Source organism: Sus scrofa, chromosome 3 (assembly GCF_054392235.1).
Source record: "Sus scrofa isolate SSC_HxYL_T2T_F1_AM1 chromosome 3, Sscrofa_HxYL_maternal_Yorkshire_Landrace_v2.0, whole genome shotgun sequence".
NCBI classification, from domain to species: Eukaryota; Metazoa; Chordata; class Mammalia; order Artiodactyla; family Suidae; genus Sus; species Sus scrofa.
In genome coordinates this window covers 6,870,698-6,893,475 of record NC_139385.1, presented here as the reverse complement: position 1 = coordinate 6,893,475, position 22,778 = coordinate 6,870,698, and the positions used below count along the sequence as shown (strand labels likewise).

Sequence of the window (22,778 nt, the reverse complement as noted above, 5' to 3'; positions counted from 1 at the left end):
TCCTTCTCAAACGGGGCCCGCACAGGGTGTCCCTAGGCTCAGGGCCTGAGGGAAGAAGGGGGGAAGGAGGAGGCTCCGAAGAGAAAGAGCCCCGCAAGGAACACAGCCTGCCCCCACCCCCCACCCCAGATCACACCGCTTGAACGCACGCCCTGCCCACCCCCCCGCCGCCCCCCCACCCCGCAGAAGCCCTGCCTTCCAGAAGCCTCCCCCTGCCAGGCCGGTTTGAGAAAGCAGTGCACCCAAGAGGCAATCCAGCCGTCTCTGGGCCAGAAGGGGCTCTCCAACCAAGCCAAGAACCCTCCGCCCTCCGTCAGCGGTCCAACTCCAAGCACGACCAGGCAGGAAGAGCCTAGGGCTTCTTCTCCAACTAGGGCACCTCGCTCGACCAGGCAGGAAGAGCCTTCCACCCGGGGTGGCGGAACGACGTCCCCTCCCTGGCGTGGGGCAAAGGGCCGGCCCCGCGGGCTCAGAGGCTCCGTGTACCCACGCAGAGGGCTCCGGCCACCTCCCCGCGGGTCGGTGGATGCCTCTGCCATCGTCTTGGTCTTGGGAGGCTGGAGACGGGGCCAGGGAGCTGCAGAGGGGCTCGGCGGGCGCGCTGGCGCCGTCTGGCGGACAGAGGCTCTCACTGCAGCTCCCAGCCCCTTCCCTGCCTCTCACCTCGGAATCCAGGTCTGCGCCGGCCCCGGCCCCGGGCTGGGGTCTGGAGGATTGCCTTCCTCCTCTCCGCCTTGGCGCCCCGAAGGGCACGCCACGCGCGACACTGGACTCCCTCCACCTCGTCCAGGGCACTCACCCCTCCCGAACACCCTCCAGCTCCAAGAACCCAGAGACCCTGCTGGCGAAGGCCAGGGAGCCAGTGAGCCGCCTCGCAATCCATCAGCGCCCTTCAGCCTGGGCCCCAGCTTGGAAGGAAGGCCCTCCCAGGCCTTGCCCACGTGGCCTGGATGGAGGGAGTCTCCTGGGCGCGGGGGTCCCACGGAGGAGGAAGCGGCTCGGGGGGCGAGGGCAGGAGGAGGATGCGGCGCTCTGAGGGCAGGAGGAAGAGCACGGCCACGGGCTCAGGCGGCCCCACCAGCTCCCACCCCTCTCGACGAAGACACACGGCCTCCCCCACCAGAGGCCTTCCCGGCCAGACGCAGAGCCCGCCTGCGTCCCGGGTTGGGCCTCCAAGCAAGCCAAGGGCACTCAGGCCCCAGACGGCCCCTCGGGCGCTCCAGTCCTCGGCTCACCCACCGGACCACGAGGCATCGAACCCCAGATGGGATGCCGGAACCCTGCCCCATCTCAGAGCTGAGGCTGAGCCACCCGGGCCCACAGGCTCCGAGGCACCACGGACCCAAAGGCGAGTCCCTGGGAACCTCCTTGGCCTTCGCCCAGACCAACTGCCACCATGACCTGAACCCAGAGAGGTGGCCCGGGAGCGAGGGGCAGAGGGGCCCTGCGGGGGCTCTGGCGCCGCCTGGTGGACACGCGCTCGAACAGCACGTCTCGGCCCTTCCTCTGCTTCCCACCGGGGATGCCTGCTCGGCCCTGGCCCCGGGGCCCTTGCCAGCAGGAGGGTCTTCCTCCTCCCCCTCGCAGCAGCAGGACATCCACGACGGGCGGGGCAGGGACCCTCTCGTTGTCGGCCAGGAACCTCACCCCACACACCCCCGGACAGCAGCCACCCCATTCGTGAGGTCGTGAGGGCAGCCCGGCCCCCCTGGGACTCAGCGGGAGACTACGGGCAACCCCTTCGCGGAGCCTCCCCTTCCCTCGGGTAAAGCAGGGTTTGGTTTTTCTTTCTTCCTCCCCCACCCCCTGAAGTCGTGTCCCGCAGAGAGGGAAACGGGGCAGGTGGAGAGGGAAGGACGAGGGCGAGGAGACCTCTGGAGAGAAAGACCACGGGGTCAGGCTAGGTCCGCCCCCCAAAACACCACCACACCGACGTACCGCATTCACCCCCAGAAGCCAAGCACCACGCCGGGCTGAGTCTCCACACCTGCACGTCCCAGGGGCAAGCCTGCTGCTGCTGGCTCGAGAGGTCGGCTGCCCACCGAGCCAAGGACACGCCCTCAGAACGCAGCCAGCCTGCCACCCCCGCCCATCTTCGGGCCACCCGACCCCATCCAACAGAATGCCGCTTGGGATGGCAGAACCCCGCCTCCCCTCTGAGTCGAGGCGCATCGGGCCATGGGGTCCGAGGGACCATGCCTCGAGGGCAAGGGCCTGGGAACCTCCTTGGGCGTCCCCCCACCCATCTCCGAGCCGGTGCCTGAGCCAGAGGACGCCCCGGGCAGCTGCGTGCGCAGGGCGCTCTGCTCGTGCTCTGGCGCCGTCTGGCGGACACAGGCTCCAACTGCAACGCGCCTGGCCCTTGGCCTGCCTCTCCCAGCCGCACTCCGGTCTGCGCTGGCCCAAGGCAGCAGCGGTCGGGGAGAGGTCCTTCCTCCTCTCCACCTGCGTGCACCGAGGAGATGCACGACAGGGGTTGGCAGGACTGTCTCCACGGCACCCTCCAACTCCCTGAAGGCCAAGAGCCTGCTCTTGGGGTTGAGACAGCAGGCGCGGAATCCACCAGCACCCCTCAGCCCGGGGACCCAGCCCAAACGCAGCGACCACCCAGACGGAACGCAGGTCAGCCGCACCGGGGGAGGTTCCTCGGACCCTGCGTCCCGCGCAGAGGAGGGCGAGGCTCAGGCGGGAGGGAAGACACGGCTGTGGAGCCCCGGAGAGAGCAAGGGCACGGGGACGAGCACAGCCCAGCTCCCGAGAGCCACCGAGGGGACCCGCTGCCCTCCAAACCAGAAGCCCAGCGTTGGGAAGCCAACCCCCTCGCCTGGGTCCGGAGCTGTGCCTCCGAAGCATCGAAGGGCGCTCCCACCCCGGACAGCCTGCCCAACTCGCCAGCCCCGGGGCCACCCGACCGGGCAGGCTCTGAACCCCCGAAGCCACGGCAGGACGCTTTCCCCCGTCGCTCAGGTGAGGCAAACGGGGCCAAAGCACCACAGGCACCATGGATCCAAAGGCAACGTCCTGGGCACCCCCTTGGGGTGCCAGCAACCCCTCCCCAAGCCCATCGCTGAGCCCGAAGGCGCAGCCAGGGGGCTGCCCAGCGGCTCTCCTGGTTGCCTGGCTCTGTCTGGCAGCCATCAGGTCGAAAAGAACACGCAGCCCTGCTTCTGCCTCCCCAGAGCAGATCCCTGCTCTGCCGCCAACTTGGGCAGGAGCCGGCACTCGGTCCTTCCTCCTCTCCCTCTCAGCCCACGGCAAGGCCCTATCTATGGGCAGGGCGAGGAGGAGCTCCCATTCTGCCAGGGCACTCAACTCACCCGACACCCAGCCCCCTCTCTCACCTCGTCTGCCCGATTGGGAAGTCATGTGCAAAGGCAGGGGAGCGGGGAGCATCCTTCAACCCTGGGACCGCGCTAGAAAGAAAGGACCAACCGGGATCCAGATGGGTGGACAGAGGCTCCGTTTCCAGGGAAGGGCTGGAAAGCAGGAAAGGGTATGGGCGCGAGGGATGAAAAAGGTCGGGGAGGTATTGGGAGAGAAAGGCTATCAGCAGGGGCACGGGCTGCCCCTGCTCACCCCTGCTTGGCAGAGGGCATTCAAGATTACACGCTCAGCTTTCCAGAAGCCCGCCATTCCAGGAGAGAAAATCCACGCCAGCCTGCTTCGAGCAGGCTGCACGCCCAGATGCAAGCCAGGCGTTCCTGGGTCCCGAACTACGCCTGCAAACACGCCAAGGGCACCAGGACCCAGACCGCCGGCCAAACCGCCTGCCGATTGGGCCCCTGGCTGTGCTGCTGCGGGCACCATCGAGGGGATGGCAGAACTAGGTCCTCTCTGGGAGGGAGGGCACATCGCCAAGGGGGCCACAGGGGCCCTGTCCCCAAGCCCAAACCCTGGGCAGCCTCGTAGGGCGCCCCCGACCCATCGCTCCCCCTTACCTTGGAGCTGAAGGGGCAGCTAGGCAGCGGCAGAGGGGCTCTGCGGGGGCTCTGGCGCCCGCTGGCCCACATGCCCTCCAAGAGCCACGCTCTGCCCTTCCTCTCGCTTCCCCCAGCTGCGCCAGCCTGGGGCACGGGCCAGCATCAGGAGGTGGTTCATCCTCTCCCACGGACACGCCCTCCAGGCCGGGGCTACGACCACCTCAGAGCTGTTCAGGGCACTTGCGGCCGCCAGCACCACCCCGCCACTGCCTGATCTCAAGCCACACCCTGCTTTCAGCCCCCAAAGCCGGCTTTGGCTTTGGCTTTGACTCCGCTGCCTTGATCCCCAGACCATCAGCACCTGCTTGCCATCACCGGACCCTGCAGCCCTTATTCCACCCCCCCCCAGCACCCCCCCCCCACCTCCGGGTTTTCCGAAGTTCCTTCTCAAACGGGGCCCGCACAGGGTGTCCCTAGGCTCAGGGCCTGAGGGAAGAAGGGGGGAAGGAGGAGGCTCCGAAGAGAAAGAGCCCCGCAAGGAACACAGCCTGCCCCCACCCCCCACCCCAGATCACACCGCTTGAACGCACGCCCTGCCCACCCCCCCGCCGCCCCCCCACCCCGCAGAAGCCCTGCCTTCCAGAAGCCTCCCCCTGCCAGGCCGGTTTGAGAAAGCAGTGCACCCAAGAGGCAATCCAGCCGTCTCTGGGCCAGAAGGGGCTCTCCAACCAAGCCAAGAACCCTCCGCCCTCCGTCAGCGGTCCAACTCCAAGCACGACCAGGCAGGAAGAGCCTAGGGCTTCTTCTCCAACTAGGGCACCTCGCTCGACCAGGCAGGAAGAGCCTTCCACCCGGGGTGGCGGAACGACGTCCCCTCCCTGGCGTGGGGCAAAGGGCCGGCCCCGCGGGCTCAGAGGCTCCGTGTACCCACGCAGAGGGCTCCGGCCACCTCCCCGCGGGTCGGTGGATGCCTCTGCCATCGTCTTGGTCTTGGGAGGCTGGAGACGGGGCCAGGGAGCTGCAGAGGGGCTCGGCGGGCGCGCTGGCGCCGTCTGGCGGACAGAGGCTCTCACTGCAGCTCCCAGCCCCTTCCCTGCCTCTCACCTCGGAATCCAGGTCTGCGCCGGCCCCGGCCCCGGGCTGGGGTCTGGAGGATTGCCTTCCTCCTCTCCGCCTTGGCGCCCCGAAGGGCACGCCACGCGCGACACTGGACTCCCTCCACCTCGTCCAGGGCACTCACCCCTCCCGAACACCCTCCAGCTCCAAGAACCCAGAGACCCTGCTGGCGAAGGCCAGGGAGCCAGTGAGCCGCCTCGCAATCCATCAGCGCCCTTCAGCCTGGGCCCCAGCTTGGAAGGAAGGCCCTCCCAGGCCTTGCCCACGTGGCCTGGATGGAGGGAGTCTCCTGGGCGCGGGGGTCCCACGGAGGAGGAAGCGGCTCGGGGGGCGAGGGCAGGAGGAGGATGCGGCGCTCTGAGGGCAGGAGGAAGAGCACGGCCACGGGCTCAGGCGGCCCCACCAGCTCCCACCCCTCTCGACGAAGACACACGGCCTCCCCCACCAGAGGCCTTCCCGGCCAGACGCAGAGCCCGCCTGCGTCCCGGGTTGGGCCTCCAAGCAAGCCAAGGGCACTCAGGCCCCAGACGGCCCCTCGGGCGCTCCAGTCCTCGGCTCACCCACCGGACCACGAGGCATCGAACCCCAGATGGGATGCCGGAACCCTGCCCCATCTCAGAGCTGAGGCTGAGCCACCCGGGCCCACAGGCTCCGAGGCACCACGGACCCAAAGGCGAGTCCCTGGGAACCTCCTTGGCCTTCGCCCAGACCAACTGCCACCATGACCTGAACCCAGAGAGGTGGCCCGGGAGCGAGGGGCAGAGGGGCCCTGCGGGGGCTCTGGCGCCGCCTGGTGGACACGCGCTCGAACAGCACGTCTCGGCCCTTCCTCTGCTTCCCACCGGGGATGCCTGCTCGGCCCTGGCCCCGGGGCCCTTGCCAGCAGGAGGGTCTTCCTCCTCCCCCTCGCAGCAGCAGGACATCCACGACGGGCGGGGCAGGGACCCTCTCGTTGTCGGCCAGGAACCTCACCCCACACACCCCCGGACAGCAGCCACCCCATTCGTGAGGTCGTGAGGGCAGCCCGGCCCCCCTGGGACTCAGCGGGAGACTACGGGCAACCCCTTCGCGGAGCCTCCCCTTCCCTCGGGTAAAGCAGGGTTTGGTTTTTCTTTCTTCCTCCCCCACCCCCTGAAGTCGTGTCCCGCAGAGAGGGAAACGGGGCAGGTGGAGAGGGAAGGACGAGGGCGAGGAGACCTCTGGAGAGAAAGACCACGGGGTCAGGCTAGGTCCGCCCCCCAAAACACCACCACACCGACGTACCGCATTCACCCCCAGAAGCCAAGCACCACGCCGGGCTGAGTCTCCACACCTGCACGTCCCAGGGGCAAGCCTGCTGCTGCTGGCTCGAGAGGTCGGCTGCCCACCGAGCCAAGGACACGCCCTCAGAACGCAGCCAGCCTGCCACCCCCTCCCATCTTCGGGCCACCCGACCCCATCCAACAGAATGCCGCTTGGGATGGCAGAACCCCGCCTCCCCTCTGAGTCGAGGCGCATCGGGCCATGGGGTCCGAGGGACCACGCCTCGAGGGCAAGGGCCTGGGAACCTCCTTGGGCGTCCCCCCACCCATCTCCGAGCCGGTGCCTGAGCCAGAGGACGCCCCGGGCAGCTGCGTGCGCAGGGCGCTCTGCTCGTGCTCTGGCGCCGTCTGGCGGACACAGGCTCCAACTGCAACGCGCCTGGCCCTTGGCCTGCCTCTCCCAGCCGCACTCCGGTCTGCGCTGGCCCGAGGCAGCAGCGGTCGGGGAGAGGTCCTTCCTCCTCTCCACCTGCGTGCACCGAGGAGATGCACGACAGGGGTTGGCAGGACTGTCTCCACGGCACCCTCCAACTCCCTGAAGGCCAAGAGCCTGCTCTTGGGGTCGAGACAGCAGGCGCGGAATCCACCAGCACCCCTCAGCCCGGGGACCCAGCCCAAACGCAGCGACCACCCAGACGGAACGCAGGTCAGCCGCACCGGGGGAGGTTCCTCGGACCCTGCGTCCCGCGCAGAGGAGGGCGAGGCTCAGGCGGGAGGGAAGACACGGCTGTGGAGCCCCGGAGAGAGCAAGGGCACGGGGACGAGCACAGCCCAGCTCCCGAGAGCCACCGAGGGGACCCGCTGCCCTCCAAACCAGAAGCCCAGCGTTGGGAAGCCAACCCCCTCGCCTGGGTCCGGAGCTGTGCCTCCGAAGCATCGAAGGGCGCTCCCACCCCGGACAGCCTGCCCAACTCGCCAGCCCCGGGGCCACCCGACCGGGCAGGCTCTGAACCCCCGAAGCCACGGCAGGACGCTTTCCCCCGTCGCTCAGGTGAGGCAAACGGGGCCAAAGCACCACAGGCACCACGGGTCCAAAGGCAACGTCCTGGGCACCCCCTTGGGGTGCCAGCAACCCCTCCCCAAGCCCATCGCTGAGCCCGAAGGCGCAGCCAGGGGGCTGCCCAGCGGCTCTCCTGGTTGCCTGGCTCTGTCTGGCAGCCATCAGGTCGAAAAGAACACGCAGCCCTGCTTCTGCCTCCCCAGAGCAGATCCCTGCTCTGCCGCCAACTTGGGCAGGAGCCGGCACTCGGTCCTTCCTCCTCTCCCTCTCAGCCCACGGCAAGGCCCTATCTATGGGCAGGGCGAGGAGGAGCTCCCATTCTGCCAGGGCACTCAACTCACCCGACACCCAGCCCCCTCTCTCACCTCGTCTGCCCGATTGGGAAGTCATGTGCAAAGGCAGGGGAGCGGGGAGCATCCTTCAACCCTGGGACCGCGCTAGAAAGAAAGGACCAACCGGGATCCAGATGGGTGGACAGAGGCTCCGTTTCCAGGGAAGGGCTGGAAAGCAGGAAAGGGTATGGGCGCGAGGGATGAAAAAGGTCGGGGAGGTATTGGGAGAGAAAGGCTATCAGCAGGGGCACGGGCTGCCCCTGCTCACCCCTGCTTGGCAGAGGGCATTCACGATTACAAGCTCAGCTTTCCAGAAGCCCGCCATTCCAGGAGAGAAAATCCACGCCAGCCTGCTTCGAGCAGGCTGCACGCCCAGATGCAAGCCAGGCGTTCCTGGGTCCCGAACTACGCCTGCAAACACGCCAAGGGCACCAGGACCCAGACCGCCGGCCAAACCGCCTGCCGATTGGGCCCCTGGCTGTGCTGCTGCGGGCACCATCGAGGGGATGGCAGAACTAGGTCCTCTCTGGGAGGGAGGGCACATCGCCAAGGGGGCCACAGGGGCCCTGTCCCCAAGCCCAAACCCTGGGCAGCCTCGTAGGGCGCCCCCGACCCATCGCTCCCCCTTACCTTGGAGCTGAAGGGGCAGCTAGGCAGCGGCAGAGGGGCTCTGCGGGGGCTCTGGCGCCCGCTGGCCCACATGCCCTCCAAGAGCCACGCTCTGCCCTTCCTCTCGCTTCCCCCAGCTGCGCCAGCCTGGGGCACGGGCCAGCATCAGGAGGTGGTTCATCCTCTCCCACGGACACGCCCTCCAGGCCGGGGCTACGACCACCTCAGAGCTGTTCAGGGCACTTGCGGCCGCCAGCACCACCCCGCCACTGCCTGATCTCAAGCCACACCCTGCTTTCAGCCCCCAAAGCCGGCTTTGGCTTTGGCTTTGACTCCGCTGCCTTGATCCCCAGACCATCAGCACCTGCTTGCCATCACCGGACCCTGCAGCCCTTATTCCACCCCCCCCCCAGCACCCCCCCCCCCCACCTCCGGGTTTTCCGAAGTTCCTTCTCAAACGGGGCCCGCACAGGGTGTCCCTAGGCTCAGGGCCTGAGGGAAGAAGGGGGGAAGGAGGAGGCTCCGAAGAGAAAGAGCCCCGCAAGGAACACAGCCTGCCCCCACCCCCCACCCCAGATCACACCGCTTGAACGCACGCCCTGCCCACCCCCCCGCCGCCCCCCCACCCCGCAGAAGCCCTGCCTTCCAGAAGCCTCCCCCTGCCAGGCCGGTTTGAGAAAGCAGTGCACCCAAGAGGCAATCCAGCCGTCTCTGGGCCAGAAGGGGCTCTCCAACCAAGCCAAGAACCCTCCGCCCTCCGTCAGCGGTCCAACTCCAAGCACGACCAGGCAGGAAGAGCCTAGGGCTTCTTCTCCAACTAGGGCACCTCGCTCGACCAGGCAGGAAGAGCCTTCCACCCGGGGTGGCGGAACGACGTCCCCTCCCTGGCGTGGGGCAAAGGGCCGGCCCCGCGGGCTCAGAGGCTCCGTGTACCCACGCAGAGGGCTCCGGCCACCTCCCCGCGGGTCGGTGGATGCCTCTGCCATCGTCTTGGTCTTGGGAGGCTGGAGACGGGGCCAGGGAGCTGCAGAGGGGCTCGGCGGGCGCGCTGGCGCCGTCTGGCGGACAGAGGCTCTCACTGCAGCTCCCAGCCCCTTCCCTGCCTCTCACCTCGGAATCCAGGTCTGCGCCGGCCCCGGCCCCGGCCCCGGGCTGGGGTCTGGAGGATTGCCTTCCTCCTCTCCGCCTTGGCGCCCCGAAGGGCACGCCACGCGCGACACTGGACTCCCTCCACCTCGTCCAGGGCACTCACCCCTCCCGAACACCCTCCAGCTCCAAGAACCCAGAGACCCTGCTGGCGAAGGCCAGGGAGCCAGTGAGCCGCCTCGCAATCCATCAGCGCCCTTCAGCCTGGGCCCCAGCTTGGAAGGAAGGCCCTCCCAGGCCTTGCCCACGTGGCCTGGATGGAGGGAGTCTCCTGGGCGCGGGGGTCCCACGGAGGAGGAAGCGGCTCGGGGGGCGAGGGCAGGAGGAGGATGCGGCGCTCTGAGGGCAGGAGGAAGAGCACGGCCACGGGCTCAGGCGGCCCCACCAGCTCCCACCCCTCTCGACGAAGACACACGGCCTCCCCCACCAGAGGCCTTCCCGGCCAGACGCAGAGCCCGCCTGCGTCCCGGGTTGGGCCTCCAAGCAAGCCAAGGGCACTCAGGCCCCAGACGGCCCCTCGGGCGCTCCAGTCCTCGGCTCACCCACCGGACCACGAGGCATCGAACCCCAGATGGGATGCCGGAACCCTGCCCCATCTCAGAGCTGAGGCTGAGCCACCCGGGCCCACAGGCTCCGAGGCACCACGGACCCAAAGGCGAGTCCCTGGGAACCTCCTTGGCCTTCGCCCAGACCATCTGCCACCATGACCTGAACCCAGAGAGGTGGCCCGGGGGCGAGGGGCAGAGGGGCTCTGCGGGGGCTCTGGCGCCGCCTGGTGGACACGCGCTCGAACAGCACGTCTCGGCCCTTCCTCTGCTTCCCACCGGGGATGCCTGCTCGGCCCTGGCCCGGGGCCCTTGCCAGCAGGAGGGTCTTCCTCCTCCCCCTCGCAGCAGCAGGACATCCACGACGGGCGGGGCAGGGACCCTCTCGTTGTCAGCCAGGAACCTCACCCCACACACCCCCGGACAGCAGCCACCCCATTCGTGAGGTCGTGAGGGCAGCCCGGCCCCCCTGGGACTCAGCGGGAGACTACGGGCAACCCCTTCGCGGAGCCTCCCCTTCCCTCGGGTAAAGCAGGGTTTGGTTTTTCTTTCTTCCTCCCCCACCCCCTGAAGTCGTGTCCCGCAGAGAGGGAAACGGGGCAGGTGGAGAGGGAAGGACGAGGGCGAGGAGACCTCTGGAGAGAAAGACCACGGGGTCAGGCTAGGTCCGCCCCCCAAAACACCACCACACCGACGTACCGCATTCACCCCCAGAAGCCAAGCACCACGCCGGGCTGAGTCTCCACACCTGCACGTCCCAGGGGCAAGCCTGCTGCTGCTGGCTCGAGAGGTCGGCTGCCCACCGAGCCAAGGACACGCCCTCAGAACGCAGCCAGCCTGCCACCCCCTCCCATCTTCGGGCCACCCGACCCCATCCAACAGAATGCCGCTTGGGATGGCAGAACCCCGCCTCCCCTCTGAGTCGAGGCGCATCGGGCCATGGGGTCCGAGGGACCACGCCTCGAGGGCAAGGGCCTGGGAACCTCCTTGGGCGTCCCCCCACCCATCTCCGAGCCGGTGCCTGAGCCAGAGGACGCCCCGGGCAGCTGCGTGCGCAGGGCGCTCTGCTCGTGCTCTGGCGCCGTCTGGCGGACACAGGCTCCAACTGCAACGCGCCTGGCCCTTGGCCTGCCTCTCCCAGCCGCACTCCGGTCTGCGCTGGCCCGAGGCAGCAGCGGTCGGGGAGAGGTCCTTCCTCCTCTCCACCTGCGTGCACCGAGGAGATGCACGACAGGGGTTGGCAGGACTGTCTCCACGGCACCCTCCAACTCCCTGAAGGCCAAGAGCCTGCTCTTGGGGTCGAGACAGCAGGCGCGGAATCCACCAGCACCCCTCAGCCCGGGGACCCAGCCCAAACGCAGCGACCACCCAGACGGAACGCAGGTCAGCCGCACCGGGGGAGGTTCCTCGGACCCTGCGTCCCGCGCAGAGGAGGGCGAGGCTCAGGCGGGAGGGAAGACACGGCTGTGGAGCCCCGGAGAGAGCAAGGGCACGGGGGCGAGCACAGCCCAGCTCCCGAGAGCCACCGAGGGGACCCGCTGCCCTCCAAACCAGAAGCCCAGCGTTGGGAAGCCAACCCCCTCGCCTGGGTCCGGAGCTGTGCCTCCGAAGCATCGAAGGGCGCTCCCACCCCGGACAGCCTGCCCAACTCGCCAGCCCTGGGGCCACCCGACCGGGCAGGCTCTGAACCCCCGAAGCCACGGCAGGACGCTTTCCCCCGTCGCTCAGGTGAGGCAAACGGGGCCAAAGCACCACAGGCACCATGGATCCAAAGGCAACGTCCTGGGCACCCCCTTGGGGTGCCAGCAACCCCTCCCCAAGCCCATCGCTGAGCCCGAAGGCGCAGCCAGGGGGCTGCCCAGCGGCTCTCCTGGTTGCCTGGCTCTGTCTGGCAGCCATCAGGTCGAAAAGAACACGCAGCCCTGCTTCTGCCTCCCCAGAGCAGATCCCTGCTCTGCCGCCAACTTGGGCAGGAGCCGGCACTCGGTCCTTCCTCCTCTCCCTCTCAGCCCACGGCAAGGCCCTATCTATGGGCAGGGCGAGGAGGAGCTCCCATTCTGCCAGGGCACTCAACTCACCCGACACCCAGCCCCCTCTCTCACCTCGTCTGCCCGATTGGGAAGTCATGTGCAAAGGCAGGGGAGCGGGGAGCATCCTTCAACCCTGGGACCGCGCTAGAAAGAAAGGACCAACCGGGATCCAGATGGGTGGACAGAGGCTCCGTTTCCAGGGAAGGGCTGGAAAGCAGGAAAGGGTATGGGCGCGAGGGATGAAAAAGGTCGGGGAGGTATTGGGAGAGAAAGGCTATCAGCAGGGGCACGGGCTGCCCCTGCTCACCCCTGCTTGGCAGAGGGCATTCAAGATTACACGCTCAGCTTTCCAGAAGCCCGCCATTCCAGGAGAGAAAATCCACGCCAGCCTGCTTCGAGCAGGCTGCACGCCCAGATGCAAGCCAGGCGTTCCTGGGTCCCGAACTACGCCTGCAAACACGCCAAGGGCACCAGGACCCAGACCGCCGGCCAAACCGCCTGCCGATTGGGCCCCTGGCTGTGCTGCTGCGGGCACCATCGAGGGGATGGCAGAACTAGGTCCTCTCTGGGAGGGAGGGCACATCGCCAAGGGGGCCACAGGGGCCCTGTCCCCAAGCCCAAACCCTGGGCAGCCTCGTAGGGCGCCCCCGACCCATCGCTCCCCCTTACCTTGGAGCTGAAGGGGCAGCTAGGCAGCGGCAGAGGGGCTCTGCGGGGGCTCTGGCGCCCGCTGGCCCACATGCCCTCCAAGAGCCACGCTCTGCCCTTCCTCTCGCTTCCCCCAGCTGCGCCAGCCTGGGGCACGGGCCAGCATCAGGAGGTGGTTCATCCTCTCCCACGGACACGCCCTCCAGGCCGGGGCTACGACCACCTCAGAGCTGTTCAGGGCACTTGCGGCCGCCAGCACCACCCCGCCACTGCCTGATCTCAAGCCACACCCTGCTTTCAGCCCCCAAAGCCGGCTTTGGCTTTGGCTTTGACTCCGCTGCCTTGATCCCCAGACCATCAGCACCTGCTTGCCATCACCGGACCCTGCAGCCCTTATTCCACCCCCCCCCCAGCACCCCCCCCCCCACCTCCGGGTTTTCCGAAGTTCCTTCTCAAACGGGGCCCGCACAGGGTGTCCCTAGGCTCAGGGCCTGAGGGAAGAAGGGGGGAAGGAGGAGGCTCCGAAGAGAAAGAGCCCCGCAAGGAACACAGCCTGCCCCCACCCCCCACCCCAGATCACACCGCTTGAACGCACGCCCTGCCCACCCCCCCGCCGCCCCCCCACCCCGCAGAAGCCCTGCCTTCCAGAAGCCTCCCCCTGCCAGGCCGGTTTGAGAAAGCAGTGCACCCAAGAGGCAATCCAGCCGTCTCTGGGCCAGAAGGGGCTCTCCAACCAAGCCAAGAACCCTCCGCCCTCCGTCAGCGGTCCAACTCCAAGCACGACCAGGCAGGAAGAGCCTAGGGCTTCTTCTCCAACTAGGGCACCTCGCTCGACCAGGCAGGAAGAGCCTTCCACCCGGGGTGGCGGAACGACGTCCCCTCCCTGGCGTGGGGCAAAGGGCCGGCCCCGCGGGCTCAGAGGCTCCGTGTACCCACGCAGAGGGCTCCGGCCACCTCCCCGCGGGTCGGTGGATGCCTCTGCCATCGTCTTGGTCTTGGGAGGCTGGAGACGGGGCCAGGGAGCTGCAGAGGGGCTCGGCGGGCGCGCTGGCGCCGTCTGGCGGACAGAGGCTCTCACTGCAGCTCCCAGCCCCTTCCCTGCCTCTCACCTCGGAATCCAGGTCTGCGCCGGCCCCGGCCCCGGGCTGGGGTCTGGAGGATTGCCTTCCTCCTCTCCGCCTTGGCGCCCCGAAGGGCACGCCACGCGCGACACTGGACTCCCTCCACCTCGTCCAGGGCACTCACCCCTCCCGAACACCCTCCAGCTCCAAGAACCCAGAGACCCTGCTGGCGAAGGCCAGGGAGCCAGTGAGCCGCCTCGCAATCCATCAGCGCCCTTCAGCCTGGGCCCCAGCTTGGAAGGAAGGCCCTCCCAGGCCTTGCCCACGTGGCCTGGATGGAGGGAGTCTCCTGGGCGCGGGGGTCCCACGGAGGAGGAAGCGGCTCGGGGGGCGAGGGCAGGAGGAGGATGCGGCGCTCTGAGGGCAGGAGGAAGAGCACGGCCACGGGCTCAGGCGGCCCCACCAGCTCCCACCCCTCTCGACGAAGACACACGGCCTCCCCCACCAGAGGCCTTCCCGGCCAGACGCAGAGCCCGCCTGCGTCCCGGGTTGGGCCTCCAAGCAAGCCAAGGGCACTCAGGCCCCAGACGGCCCCTCGGGCGCTCCAGTCCTCGGCTCACCCACCGGACCACGAGGCATCGAACCCCAGATGGGATGCCGGAACCCTGCCCCATCTCAGAGCTGAGGCTGAGCCACCCGGGCCCACAGGCTCCGAGGCACCACGGACCCAAAGGCGAGTCCCTGGGAACCTCCTTGGCCTTCACCCAGACCATCTGCCACCATGACCTGAACCCAGAGAGGTGGCCCGGGGCGAGGGGCAGAGGGGCTCTGCGGGGGCTCTGGCGCCGCCTGGTGGACACGCGCTCGAACAGCACGTCTCGGCCCTTCCTCTGCTTCCCACCGGGGATGCCTGCTCGGCCCTGGCCCGGGGCCCTTGCCAGCAGGAGGGTCTTCCTCCTCCCCCTCGCAGCAGCAGGACATCCACGACGGGCGGGGCAGGGACCCTCTCGTTGTCGGCCAGGAACCTCACCCCACACACCCCCGGACAGCAGCCACCCCATTCGTGAGGTCGTGAGGGCAGCCCGGCCCCCCTGGGACTCAGCGGGAGACTACGGGCAACCCCTTCGCGGAGCCTCCCCTTCCCTCGGGTAAAGCAGGGTTTGGTTTTTCTTTCTTCCTCCCCCACCCCCTGAAGTCGTGTCCCGCAGAGAGGGAAACGGGGCAGGTGGAGAGGGAAGGACGAGGGCGAGGAGACCTCTGGAGAGAAAGACCACGGGGTCAGGCTAGGTCCGCCCCCCAAAACACCACCACACCGACGTACCGCATTCACTCCCAGAAGCCCCGCTTCCAGAAGCCAAGCACCACGCCGGGCTGAGTCTCCACACCTGCACGTCCCAGGGGCAAGCCTGCTGCTGCTGGCTCGAGAGGTCGGCTGCCCACCGAGCCAAGGACACGCCCTCAGAACGCAGCCAGCCTGCCACCCCCTCCCATCTTCGGGCCACCCGACCCCATCCAACAGAATGCCGCTTGGGATGGCAGAACCCCGCCTCCCCTCTGAGTCGAGGCGCATCGGGCCATGGGGTCCGAGGGACCACGCCTCGAGGGCAAGGGCCTGGGAACCTCCTTGGGCGTCCCCCCACCCATCTCCGAGCCGGTGCCTGAGCCAGAGGACGCCCCGGGCAGCTGCGTGCGCAGGGCGCTCTGCTCGTGCTCTGGCGCCGTCTGGCGGACACAGGCTCCAACTGCAACGCGCCTGGCCCTTGGCCTGCCTCTCCCAGCCGCACTCCGGTCTGCGCTGGCCCGAGGCAGCAGCGGTCGGGGAGAGGTCCTTCCTCCTCTCCACCTGCGTGCACCGAGGAGATGCACGACAGGGGTTGGCAGGACTGTCTCCACGGCACCCTCCAACTCCCTGAAGGCCAAGAGCCTGCTCTTGGGGTCGAGACAGCAGGCGCGGAATCCACCAGCACCCCTCAGCCCGGGGACCCAGCCCAAACGCAGCGACCACCCAGACGGAACGCAGGTCAGCCGCACCGGGGGAGGTTCCTCGGACCCTGCGTCCCGCGCAGAGGAGGGCGAGGCTCAGGCGGGAGGGAAGACACGGCTGTGGAGCCCCGGAGAGAGCAAGGGCACGGGGACGAGCACAGCCCAGCTCCCGAGAGCCACCGAGGGGACCCGCTGCCCTCCAAACCAGAAGCCCAGCGTTGGGAAGCCAACCCCCTCGCCTGGGTCCGGAGCTGTGCCTCCGAAGCATCGAAGGGCGCTCCCACCCCGGACAGCCTGCCCAACTCGCCAGCCCCGGGGCCACCCGACCGGGCAGGCTCTGAACCCCCGAAGCCACGGCAGGACGCTTTCCCCCGTCGCTCAGGTGAGGCAAACGGGGCCAAAGCACCACAGGCACCATGGATCCAAAGGCAACGTCCTGGGCACCCCCTTGGGGTGCCAGCAACCCCTCCCCAAGCCCATCGCTGAGCCCGAAGGCGCAGCCAGGGGGCTGCCCAGCGGCTCTCCTGGTTGCCTGGCTCTGTCTGGCAGCCATCAGGTCGAAAAGAACACGCAGCCCTGCTTCTGCCTCCCCAGAGCAGATCCCTGCTCTGCCGCCAACTTGGGCAGGAGCCGGCACTCGGTCCTTCCTCCTCTCCCTCTCAGCCCACGGCAAGGCCCTATCTATGGGCAGGGCGAGGAGGAGCTCCCATTCTGCCAGGGCACTCAACTCACCCGACACCCAGCCCCCTCTCTCACCTCGTCTGCCCGATTGGGAAGTCATGTGCAAAGGCAGGGGAGCGGGGAGCATCCTTCAACCCTGGGACCGCGCTAGAAAGAAAGGACCAACCGGGATCCAGATGGGTGGACAGAGGCTCCGTTTCCAGGGAAGGGCTGGAAAGCAGGAAAGGGTATGGGCGCGAGGGATGAAAAAGGTCGGGGAGGTATTGGGAGAGAAAGGCTATCAGCAGGGGCACGGGCTGCCCCTGCTCACCCCTGCTTGGCAGAGGGCATTCAAGATTACACGCTCAGCTTTCCAGAAGCCCGCCATTCCAGGAGAGAAAATCCACGCCAGCCTGCTTCGAGCAGGCTGCACGCCCAGATGCAAGCCAGGCGTTCCTGGGTCCCGAACTACGCCTGCAAACACGCCAAGGGCACCAGGACCCAGACCGCCGGCCAAACCGCCTGCCGATTGGGCCCCTGGCTGTGCTGCTGCGGGCACCATCGAGGGGATGGCAGAACTAGGTCCTCTCTGGGAGGGAGGGCACATCGCCAAGGGGGCCACAGGGGCCCTGTCCCCAAGCCCAAACCCTGGGCAGCCTCGTAGGGCGCCCCCGACCCATCGCTCCCCCTTACCTTGGAGCTGAAGGGGCAGCTAGGCAGCGGCAGAGGGGCTCTGCGGGGGCTCTGGCGCCCGCTGGCCCACATGCCCTCCAAGAGCCACGCTCTGCCCTTCCTCTCGCTTCCCCCAGCTGCGCCAGCCTGGGGCACGGGCCAGCATCAGGAGGTGGTTCATCCTCTCCCACGGACACGCCCTCCAGGCCGGGGCTACGACCACCTCAGAGCTGTTCAGGGCACTTGCGGCCGCCAGCACCACCCCGCCACTGCCTGATCTCAAGCCACACCCTGCTTTCAGCCCCCAAAGCCGGCTTTGGCTTTGGCTTTGACTCCGCTGCCTTGATCCCCAGACCATCAGCACCTGCTTGCCATCACCGGACCCTGCAGCCCTTATTCCACCCCCCCCCAGCACCCCCCCCACCTCCGGGTTTTCCGAAGTTCCTTCTCAAACGGGGCCCGCACAGGGTGTCCCTAGGCTCAGGGCCTGAGGGAAGAAGGGGGGAAGGAGGAGGCTCCGAAGAGAAAGAGCCCCGCAAGGAACACAGCCTGCCCCCACCCCCCACCCCAGATCACACCGCTTGAACGCACGCCCTGCCCACCCCCCCGCCGCCCCCCCACCCCGCAGAAGCCCTGCCTTCCAGAAGCCTCCCCCTGCCAGGCCGGTTTGAGAAAGCAGTGCACCCAAGAGGCAATCCAGCCGTCTCTGGGCCAGAAGGGGCTCTCCAACCAAGCCAAGAACCCTCCGCCCTCCGTCAGCGGTCCAACTCCAAGCACGACCAGGCAGGAAGAGCCTAGGGCTTCTTCTCCAACTAGGGCACCTCGCTCGACCAGGCAGGAAGAGCCTTCCACCCGGGGTGGCGGAACGACGTCCCCTCCCTGGCGTGGGGCAAAGGGCCGGCCCCGCGGGCTCAGAGGCTCCGTGTACCCACGCAGAGGGCTCCGGCCACCTCCCCGCGGGTCGGTGGATGCCTCTGCCATCGTCTTGGTCTTGGGAGGCTGGAGACGGGGCCAGGGAGCTGCAGAGGGGCTCGGCGGGCGCGCTGGCGCCGTCTGGCGGACAGAGGCTCTCACTGCAGCTCCCAGCCCCTTCCCTGCCTCTCACCTCGGAATCCAGGTCTGCGCCGGCCCCGGCCCCGGGCTGGGGTCTGGAGGATTGCCTTCCTCCTCTCCGCCTTGGCGCCCCGAAGGGCACGCCACGCGCGACACTGGACTCCCTCCACCTCGTCCAGGGCACTCACCCCTCCCGAACACCCTCCAGCTCCAAGAACCCAGAGACCCTGCTGGCGAAGGCCAGGGAGCCAGTGAGCCGCCTCGCAATCCATCAGCGCCCTTCAGCCTGGGCCCCAGCTTGGAAGGAAGGCCCTCCCAGGCCTTGCCCACGTGGCCTGGATGGAGGGAGTCTCCTGGGCGCGGGGGTCCCACGGAGGAGGAAGCGGCTCGGGGGGCGAGGGCAGGAGGAGGATGCGGCGCTCTGAGGGCAGGAGGAAGAGCACGGCCACGGGCTCAGGCGGCCCCACCAGCTCCCACCCCTCTCGACGAAGACACACGGCCTCCCCCACCAGAGGCCTTCCCGGCCAGACGCAGAGCCCGCCTGCGTCCCGGGTTGGGCCTCCAAGCAAGCCAAGGGCACTCAGGCCCCAGACGGCCCCTCGGGCGCTCCAGTCCTCGGCTCACCCACCGGACCACGAGGCATCGAACCCCAGATGGGATGCCGGAACCCTGCCCCATCTCAGAGCTGAGGCTGAGCCACCCGGGCCCACAGGCTCCGAGGCACCACGGACCCAAAGGCGAGTCCCTGGGAACCTCCTTGGCCTTCGCCCAGACCAACTGCCACCATGACCTGAACCCAGAGAGGTGGCCCGGGAGCGAGGGGCAGAGGGGCCCTGCGGGGGCTCTGGCGCCGCCTGGTGGACACGCGCTCGAACAGCACGTCTCGGCCCTTCCTCTGCTTCCCACCGGGGATGCCTGCTCGGCCCTGGCCCGGGGCCCTTGCCAGCAGGAGGGTCTTCCTCCTCCCCCTCGCAGCAGCAGGACATCCACGACGGGCGGGGCAGGGACCCTCTCGTTGTCGGCCAGGAACCTCACCCCACACACCCCCGGACAGCAGCCACCCCATTCGTGAGGTCGTGAGGGCAGCCCGGCCCCCCTGGGACTCAGCGGGAGACTACGGGCAACCCCTTCGCGGAGCCTCCCCTTCCCTCGGGTAAAGCAGGGTTTGGTTTTTCTTTCTTCCTCCCCCACCCCCTGAAGTCGTGTCCCGCAGAGAGGGAAACGGGGCAGGTGGAGAGGGAAGGACGAGGGCGAGGAGACCTCTGGAGAGAAAGACCACGGGGTCAGGCTAGGTCCGCCCCCCAAAACACCACCACACCGACGTACCGCATTCACCCCCAGAAGCCAAGCACCACGCCGGGCTGAGTCTCCACACCTGCACGTCCCAGGGGCAAGCCTGCTGCTGCTGGCTCGAGAGGTCGGCTGCCCACCGAGCCAAGGACACGCCCTCAGAACGCAGCCAGCCTGCCACCCCCTCCCATCTTCGGGCCACCCGACCCCATCCAACGGAATGCCGCTTGGGATGGCAGAACCCCGCCTCCCCTCTGAGTCGAGGCGCATCGGGCCATGGGGTCCGAGGGACCACGCCTCGAGGGCAAGGGCCTGGGAACCTCCTTGGGCGTCCCCCCACCCATCTCCGAGCCGGTGCCTGAGCCAGAGGACGCCCCGGGCAGCTGCGTGCGCAGGGCGCTCTGCTCGTGCTCTGGCGCCGTCTGGCGGACACAGGCTCCAACTGCAACGCGCCTGGCCCTTGGCCTGCCTCTCCCAGCCGCACTCCGGTCTGCGCTGGCCCGAGGCAGCAGCGGTCGGGGAGAGGTCCTTCCTCCTCTCCACCTGCGTGCACCGAGGAGATGCACGACAGGGGTTGGCAGGACTGTCTCCACGGCACCCTCCAACTCCCTGAAGGCCAAGAGCCTGCTCTTGGGGTCGAGACAGCAGGCGCGGAATCCACCAGCACCCCTCAGCCCGGGGACCCAGCCCAAACGCAGCGACCACCCAGACGGAACGCAGGTCAGCCGCATCGGGGGAGGGTCCTCGGACCCTGCGTCCCGCGCAGAGGAGGGCGAGGCTCAGGCGGGAGGGAAGACACGGCTGTGGAGCCCCGGAGAGAGCAAGGGCACGGGGGCGAGCACAGCCCAGCTCCCGAGAGCCACCGAGGGGACCCGCTGCCCTCCAAACCAGAAGCCCAGCGTTGGGAAGCCAACCCCCTCGCCTGGGTCCGGAGCTGTGCCTCCGAAGCATCGAAGGGCGCTCCCACCCCGGACAGCCTGCCCAACTCGCCAGCCCCGGGGCCACCCGACCGGGCAGGCTCTGAACCCCCGAAGCCACGGCAGGACGCTTTCCCCCGTCGCTCAGGTGAGGCAAACGGGGCCAAAGCACCACAGGCACCATGGATCCAAAGGCAACGTCCTGGGCACCCCCTTGGGGTGCCAGCAACCCCTCCCCAAGCCCATCGCTGAGCCCGAAGGCGCAGCCAGGGGGCTGCCCAGCGGCTCTCCTGGTTGCCTGGCTCTGTCTGGCAGCCATCAGGTCGAAAAGAACACGCAGCCCTGCTTCTGCCTCCCCAGAGCAGATCCCTGCTCTGCCGCCAACTTGGGCAGGAGCCGGCACTCGGTCCTTCCTCCTCTCCCTCTCAGCCCACGGCAAGGCCCTATCTATGGGCAGGGCGAGGAGGAGCTCCCATTCTGCCAGGGCACTCAACTCACCCGACACCCAGCCCCCTCTCTCACCTCGTCTGCCCGATTGGGAAGTCATGTGCAAAGGCAGGGGAGCGGGGAGCATCCTTCAACCCTGGGACCGCGCTAGAAAGAAAGGACCAACCGGGATCCAGATGGGTGGACAGAGGCTCCGTTTCCAGGGAAGGGCTGGAAAGCAGGAAAGGGTATGGGCGCGAGGGATGAAAAAGGTCGGGGAGGTATTGGGAGAGAAAGGCTATCAGCAGGGGCACGGGCTGCCCCTGCTCACCCCTGCTTGGCAGAGGGCATTCACGATTACAAGCTCAGCTTTCCAGAAGCCCGCCATTCCAGGAGAGAAAATCCACGCCAGCCTGCTTCGAGCAGGCTGCACGCCCAGATGCAAGCCAGGCGTTCCTGGGTCCCGAACTACGCCTGCAAACACGCCAAGGGCACCAGGACCCAGACCGCCGGCCAAACCGCCTGCCGATTGGGCCCCTGGCTGTGCTGCTGCGGGCACCATCGAGGGGATGGCAGAACTAGGTCCTCTCTGGGAGGGAGGGCACATCGCCAAGGGGGCCACAGGGGCCCTGTCCCCAAGCCCAAACCCTGGGCAGCCTCGTAGGGCGCCCCCGACCCATCGCTCCCCCTTACCTTGGAGCTGAAGGGGCAGCTAGGCAGCGGCAGAGGGGCTCTGCGGGGGCTCTGGCGCCCGCTGGCCCACATGCCCTCCAAGAGCCACGCTCTGCCCTTCCTCTCGCTTCCCCCAGCTGCGCCAGCCTGGGGCACGGGCCAGCATCAGGAGGTGGTTCATCCTCTCCCACGGACACGCCCTCCAGGCCGGGGCTACGACCACCTCAGAGCTGTTCAGGGCACTTGCGGCCGCCAGCACCACCCCGCCACTGCCTGATCTCAAGCCACACCCTGCTTTCAGCCCCCAAAGCCGGCTTTGGCTTTGGCTTTGACTCCGCTGCCTTGATCCCCAGACCATCAGCACCTGCTTGCCATCACCGGACCCTGCAGCCCTTATTCCACCCCCCCCCAGCACCCCCCCCACCTCCGGGTTTTCCGAAGTTCCTTCTCAAACGGGGCCCGCACAGGGTGTCCCTAGGCTCAGGGCCTGAGGGAAGAAGGGGGGAAGGAGGAGGCTCCGAAGAGAAAGAGCCCCGCAAGGAACACAGCCTGCCCCCACCCCCCACCCCAGATCACACCGCTTGAACGCACGCCCTGCCCACCCCCCCGCCGCCCCCCCACCCCGCAGAAGCCCTGCCTTCCAGAAGCCTCCCCCTGCCAGGCCGGTTTGAGAAAGCAGTGCACCCAAGAGGCAATCCAGCCGTCTCTGGGCCAGAAGGGGCTCTCCAACCAAGCCAAGAACCCTCCGCCCTCCGTCAGCGGTCCAACTCCAAGCACGACCAGGCAGGAAGAGCCTAGGGCTTCTTCTCCAACTAGGGCACCTCGCTCGACCAGGCAGGAAGAGCCTTCCACCCGGGGTGGCGGAACGACGTCCCCTCCCTGGCGTGGGGCAAAGGGCCCCGCGGGCTCAGAGGCTCCGTGTACCCACGCAGAGGGCTCCGGCCACCTCCCCGCGGGTCGGTGGATGCCTCTGCCATCGTCTTGGTCTTGGGAGGCTGGAGACGGGGCCAGGGAGCTGCAGAGGGGCTCGGCGGGCGCGCTGGCGCCGTCTGGCGGACAGAGGCTCTCACTGCAGCTCCCAGCCCCTTCCCTGCCTCTCACCTCGGAATCCAGGTCTGCGCCGGCCCCGGCCCCGGGCTGGGGTCTGGAGGATTGCCTTCCTCCTCTCCGCCTTGGCGCCCCGAAGGGCACGCCACGCGCGACACTGGACTCCCTCCACGTCGTCCAGGGCACTCACCCCTCCCGAACACCCTCCAGCTCCAAGAACCCAGAGACCCTGCTGGCGAAGGCCAGGGAGCCAGTGAGCCGCCTCGCAATCCATCAGCGCCCTTCAGCCTGGGCCCCAGCTTGGAAGGAAGGCCCTCCCAGGCCTTGCCCACGTGGCCTGGATGGAGGGA

At 68.3% G+C, this 22,778-nt stretch overlaps 1 protein-coding gene across 1 annotated transcript in view; it reads right to left on the bottom strand.

Moving 5' to 3' along the window:
* Positions 1-22,778, bottom strand: part of LOC110259857 (cytochrome P450 3A29-like) — a 133,251-nt gene that overhangs the window by 22,165 nt on the left and 88,308 nt on the right. The window lies entirely within an intron of this gene.